The sequence below is a fragment of the Gadus morhua genome, chromosome 10 (genome assembly GCF_902167405.1).
Source record: "Gadus morhua chromosome 10, gadMor3.0, whole genome shotgun sequence".
In the NCBI taxonomy this organism is placed as follows: Eukaryota; Metazoa; Chordata; class Actinopteri; order Gadiformes; family Gadidae; genus Gadus; species Gadus morhua.
In genome coordinates this window covers 11,701,667-11,708,584 of record NC_044057.1, presented here as the reverse complement: position 1 = coordinate 11,708,584, position 6,918 = coordinate 11,701,667, and the positions used below count along the sequence as shown (strand labels likewise).

At 46.9% G+C, this 6,918-nt stretch overlaps 1 long non-coding RNA gene across 1 annotated transcript; it reads left to right on the top strand.

Annotated features, from left to right (window-relative positions):
• The first annotated feature begins 4,160 nt into the window (after nt 1–4,160).
• LOC115551984 (uncharacterized) lies at nt 4,161–5,540 on the top strand. The gene is made up of 2 exons (XR_003978261.1): nt 4,161–4,215; nt 5,452–5,540. It is a non-coding gene; the product is annotated as an uncharacterized LOC115551984 (long non-coding RNA).
• The last annotated feature ends 1,378 nt before the right edge of the window (nt 5,541–6,918 follow it).

Genomic DNA, 6,918 nt, shown 5'->3' with positions numbered 1-6,918 from the left:
CGATCAGACTTCTTCCAGCTTTTCAACATCAAGGGCCAACCATTCCCCTACTCACTCAAGACCTGTGCTGGGCTAGTTGAGACGTCAGGCAGAAAGGCAGAGGGCTTTCAGGTCGAATCACTCGATGGGCAGACCAGCCTACAACTACCATCACTAATTGAGTGTAATGACATACTCATCGACCGCTCCGAAATACCGACCCCTGACGCAGCCTGTCACCATCCACACCTGCGAAGTGTAGCGCCGCACTTACCTGAGCTCGATCCCAAGGCGGAGATCCTCATCTTGCTAGGCAGAGACATTGTGAGGGTCCATAAAGTCCGGCAGCAAGTGAGTGGGCCTCACAATGCCCCCTTCGCACAAAGACTTGATTTGGGATGGGTTATAGTAGAAGACGTGTGCCTAAGGAACGCACATAGGCCGGCTGTGGGCACATTCAAGACAAATGTGCTAGAGAATGGCCGACCCACCTTTCTCAAACCTTGCAAAGGCTTCATGAAGCTGACTGAGGATATGTCCCAGGGAGGGGCGCAGAAGAACCCACCACACAAGACATCATTGGAGTCCCTCGGACTACAGGTCTTCAACGAGACGGATTCCGACAACAAACCTGCCCCATCATTTGAGGACATAATCTTTTTGGAAATCATGGAACGAGAAATGTACAGAGGGACATCAAACAACTGGGTCGCTCCTCTTCCCTTTCGAGTTCCCCGGCAACGTTTATCCAATAACCGTGAACAGGTATTCACTCGCTTCACCTCTCTGGAGAAAACGCTGCGGAGAAAACCAGAGATGAGAGGCCAGTTTGTGGAATTCATGAAGAAAATATTCGACAACGGACATGCGGAAGTGGCTCCTCCACTAGAGGAGAACGAAGAGGGTTGGTACCTGCCAACCTTCGTAGTCTACCACCCGCAAAAGCCTGGCAGCATCCGCGTGGTATTTGATTCCAGCGCAAAGTACTTTGGCACATCTCTAAATGATGTTTTTCTAACAGGCCCAGACCTCAATAACTCACTCATTGGGGTGCTGATCCGCTTCCGCAAGGAACAGGTAGCAGTGATCGCCGACATACAGCAGATGTTCCACTGCTTCCTCGTCCGCAAAGACCACAGGAACTACTTGAGGTTTCTGTGGTATAGAGACAACGACATGTCGAAGGACATCGTTGACTACAGGATGACTGTTCACGTTTTCGGCAACAGTCCGTCCCCATCTGTGGCCATCTATGGACTGAGGAGAGCTATCCACGAAGGTGCACACAAGCATGGAGAAGACACAGTCCAGTTTGTCGAACGTCATTTCTATGTAGACGATGGGCTCATCAGTGTGCCCACCGAAGCAGAAGCCATCAGTCTCCTGCAGAGAACGCAGACCTCTCTCAGTGAATCGAACCTAAGGCTGCACAAGTTTGCCTCAAACAGGGAAGCCGTCCTACAGGCATTCGCACCTGAAGACAGAGCCGTCCTGAAAGACCTTGACCTCAGTGGTGAAGCCACACCAGTGCAACGCAGTTTAGGACTGTTTTGGGAGACAACGACAGACACTTTCACATTTGCAGTCTCGGAGCACAAGAAGGCCTTCACTCGCAGAGGAGTTCTGTCAACAGTGAACAGCGTCTTTGATCCTTTAGGCATGGTCGCACCTGTAACCATTGAAGGCAAAAGTCTCTTGAGGGGACTCAGTGTTGACACATGCGACTGGGATGCACCTCTTCCAGAACAAAAGCTGAAGCAATGGGAAGCGTGGCGAGAGTCACTACATGACTTAAGCAAGCTGCACATCCCACGTGCATACACTGCAACGTCACTTTCCAATGCAGAACACACAGAGTTATGTGTATTCTCTGATGCGTCCACAAAGGCCATTGGAGCTGTGGCATATCTCAGGACCATTCAAGCTGAGGGACAAGTCGAAGTAGGATTCATCCTAGGGAAAGCTAAGCTGGCCCCACAGTCCGAACCTACCATCCCTCGGTTGGAATTGTGTGCCGCAGTATTAGCCGTGGAGGTCGCTGAACTCATCCAAGATGAACTGGACACGAAGCTGAATACAATCAAGTTCTTTTGTGATAGCAAGGTCGTGCTCGGATACATTCACAATCAGACCAAACGCTTCTACGTTTATGTTCATAATCGAGTCAGACGAATTCGTCAGTCCACAAAACCTGACCAATGGTTCTACGTCAACACAGAGGACAACCCGGCTGACCACGCATCCAGGTCAGTTCCTGCATCCAAACTGACACAGACAACGTGGTTCACTGGACCAGCTTTTTTGCACAAACAAAGACTACCCGAGGAAGAAACAAGTCAGACATTTGGACTTGTTAACCCAGAATCAGATTCGGACATACGCCCTGAAGTGTGTAGTTTCCTGACTCAGACTCAAACTCAAGGCCTTAGCGCCGAACGTTTTCAGCGCTTCTCTTCCATGTGCTCCCTCACAAGGGCTATTGCGCTACTAATTCACATAGCCAGAGCTTACAGACACAGCACGTCCAGTGACTGTAAAGGATGGCACCACTGCAGCCTTCCACGTACTCCGGATGAGTTGGCTCAGGCGAGACACATCGTCATCAGAGCTGCTCAAGAAGATGTCTTCACAAAAGAGCTCACAGCTCTGGAGCTCGGACGAGCTGTAACCAAAGACAGTTCCATTCAGAAGCTCAGACCTATTCTTGAAGGCGACCTCATTCGTGTGGGAGGAAGATTGAAACACGCCGACTTAAGCAATCCGGAAAAGAACCCTATCATCTTACCCAAGAACAGTCAGGTTTCTCTGCTACTGGTTCGACAGTATCACGAAGATGTCAAACATCAAGGCCGCCACCTCACAGAAGGGGCTCTGAGAGCAGCAGGCTTCTGGGTAATAGGCGGAAAAGGGTTAATTGCCTCAGTTCTGCACAAATGTGTAGTGTGCCGAAGGTTACACCGAAGAACAGAGGTACAACTCATGGCCGACTTGCCACAAGAACGCCTGCACACATGCCCACCCTTCACCTATGTAGGAGTGGATGTGTTCGGACCATGGCAAGTCATCTCCAGACGCACACGGGGTGGACAGGCCCAAAGCAAGAGATGGGCGATGCTCTTTTGCTGCATGAGTTCCCGAGCCGTGCACATCGAGATCATTGACTCCATGGACACGTCAAGTTGCATTAATGCATTGAGACGTTTCTTTGCCATAAGAGGACCTGCGAAGCAGATAAGATCAGACTGCGGAACAAACTTCGTAGCCGCAGCAAAGGAACTAGGAATGAGCAAACAACAACCTGACAGCACAGTTCAGAACTTCTTGAGTCAGCAAGGGTGCTCATGGGTGTTCAATCCTCCTCATGCGTCCCATATGGGAGGATCATGGGAACGTATGATAGGCCTGTCGAGACGGATCCTGGACGCTATCCTACTTCAAGAGAACATTCAACTTACCCATGACGTCCTGTGCACCCTGATGATGGAAGTGTCTGCAATAATCAATGCCAGACCTCTCGTTCCAGTGTCCACTGACCCAGAGTCACCCTTCATACTATCTCCTGCAATGATACTTACCCAGAAGATTGGGGTTACCCCACCGCACGGAGACTTCACAGACAAGGATCTTCTCAGCAGGCAATGGAGACAAGTCCAAGCCCTTGCCGACAGATTCTGGCGTCGCTGGCGTCAGGAGTTCCTTCCCACTCTGCAAGCCCGCCGGAAATGGAGAGATTCCCACCGGGACCTGAAAGAAGGGGACATTGTGCTCCTGAAGGACAATCAAGCCGCACGCAACGTGTGGCCTATGGCGATGATCACAGCTGTCTTTCCAGGGAGAGACAGCAAAGTAAGGAAGGTGGAGCTCAGGACATCGGATCAAGGTTCTCCGAAGGTGTTCCTAAGACCTGTGTCAGAAGTAGTTCTCCTTCTGCCAAAAGACTGTAGTTAAAGGACAGAGACATTTAAAAGCTCATAGTGACCTTTAAGGTCAGATGGGGAGTGTTCTGCCCTTCAGGCATTTCATTTGAATTGAATGCTTTAAATTTGTGTTTCATCCAAACTTTTATTTGACGTTGTATTTTCGAGCTGCACAGGAAGCAGGAAGGAAAATAGTTTAGATCACGTTAGAATGCGCACGTAGAAAAAGTTGGAAACGGCAGGTTGTTTGGGAGTGCAGACGTTCACTACCCCAGAGAAAGGCTTCTTGCATGTTGGTTCCCCAGCAGAGGCATCGCTTGTACGTATCGTATCTTTGTTGTGGCTGTGTTGACTCATTTGTATGTTAATTACATGATGTAAAAACTGAGTTATAAAGGTACGGCCACACCAAAAGCGTTACCCGCGTATCACGCGTATAAAATCGGCAATTTTTCCATAGGGAACCATTGGTTTACGCGCGTATGAGACGCGTACGAGCGTTACATGCGTATAAGCAACATTTTACTCGCGTTAGGTGCGTATGAGGCGCGTATATATACGCGCGTATATATACGCGCGTACATATACGCGCGTACGAGGAGTTCAAAAAATTGAACTTTTTACGCGAGTAACGCTCATACGCGCCGCAATAGCCAATCAGCGTTGAGCTTGACCCGACGTCACTGGCAGAGAGTAGTGAGCTTGGACAGAAGCATACGGCCGACATCTTTCTTTATTCTGTGTGGAAATAGTAACACGGCGGCGTTTGGGTTTCCTACCTCGGACTCCAGCGCAGCCATGTCCATGGCAGCCACGGCCGGCAACTTTCTTTATTCTGGGTGGAAATAGTAACATAGTTACGCCAATAAATGCGTTTATGGAAACATTTCTAGCGAGAAATGTGCATTTTACTTTCATAAGGTTCGCTCGGTGAATGTGAAGGATGTTTGGTTTGATAGTTATGACGAAGAGTGAACGCTCCGTTCACTTGCATGGACAGAGTCTCTGATTGCTAAGCAACCTCAACGTCTTGGCGGACTATTTCTCTGCTGATCAACACTACGAATGCTGGAAACACACCAGACACACCATGTGAAGTTATTTAACCCGATTATTGTTATTTATATCCGAGATTATTTAATCTAACCCGATCCAAGCTCTATCATCCACCCAAACACGGCGGCGTTTGGGTTTCCTTCCTCGGACTCCTAAATCCAGCGCAGCCACAGGCTGGGGGGGGGGGGGGGGGGGGGTCTCATCTACGCGCGTTACGCGCGTATCTGACCATTTTTGACACAAAATGGTCAAGCAACATTTTAGGAGCGTTACGCGCGTACATGGTACGCGAGATACGCGCTTGGTGTGTTCGCGGCTTAAGGCTAACTAATCGGGAATGTTAACTATGCATGTTAGTTTCAACACGTTGGCCTTCAAGATAATGTTAGTTCTAAGAAATGTTAACATTTAGCTTTATATGTGATTTCTATACTTAAGGTATTGTTCAAGGAAACTAGGTGACTTAACTAATTGCAATACTTTGTTGTTTGTTTTCTAGTTTCACTCTCTTTCATCTTTTGATCTCTTGATCTTATCTACATGGATTCAATACAATGTGAAGAATGAAAATAAATCTACAAACAAGAATTCAAGGCATTCTTCATGTTCATGAATAGAAGAGAGTTTAGCTCACTGTCTAGTTGGAGTTAGCACACCCCACCGAGGACAGTACACAGGCCTTCGTTCGACGTGATTTAAATTGTGAGACGCATATTTATTTTGCAAGGAAAATGTGTTTTGAACGTTTGCCAAAATAAATAATGAATACTCTGATAACTCTTGACTGTTGATAGAGAATAAGCATTACATGTTTGGTTGGTAATATTGCCGTTCATCATTAGGCCAATTCCTGCAGCAGATGCGTTGCATTCTAAAAATAGATTAGTTTTAAACGAGTATTCGATTGATCCTCGAGGAATTCATTCGATCACTCAAGTTTGGAATTTACTACTCGTGCCCATCCCTAGTATGTCCCCTTCAATATCAAGTATCCAATGTGTGATATCTATCGGTGGTGCTTGTGGCGCTGTGTCAAATAAAGGCTGTTGTTCTGTTACCGTAATGAAGTTCCCTTTGTGTGACGTCAATTCATGTAACCTGCCACTAGGCGGTAGTGGCCCCTTTAAGAAGTTCAGTAACGCCCCGTGCCCACTACCTCCTTCAGTCAACGGAGGTGGGAAGGCGTTGCTGACTGATGGGGGAGTAGTCTTTGCAGAGGCATTTTTCAACTTCTTGACTGAGCCGAAGGCTCCAACGGAACGGACGGATCCACAATGCATTGCGCGTCCGTCCCCATTAAAGTCAATGGGGATCACGCAACGGACGGAGGTAGTGGGCACGGGGCGTATGTCACGTTGGAAAGGACGTTGAGGACGCACAAGGGAGTTCCGCTAGGTTTGACTTTACACCTACAGCAATATCTGCTCACATCGTATGCCATGCGTAGAATCGACGGTATGTAATGTGAATATTATAATCCTATGTATGATTGTATGTATTGTGTGATTTTATGATTGTTATTCGTTATTTGTCGTTTTAAAATTTCTTTGTTTGACGACAAATGGCGACAATTGTCGCCATTTGTCACTTTTCGCCACTTTTCGGCACTTTTAAACTGTCACTCAAAATAATGAACCTTTAAAGGTTAATTATTTTGAGTGACAGTTTAAAAGTATAACCTATGATAAATGGTTTATTACTATAATACAAGTTTAGAAATAAGTGTGTTAAAAGGATCTAAAAATATATAATTTAATTAATGACAAGTGTGTTTACAGTGTGTTTAAATCATATTTACATTGAATATTATCTGATTATTCTTTCTGATTATTCTCAGTTTCACCCTTTTCTAATCATTAAACCTGTGGAGAACTGACAACTCTCTTCAGAGTTGTGATGAACAGAAGGTGTTTAGCGTAAAGCCAAGATATACTCCACACATATCAAGGGCAGCACAGCTATTATG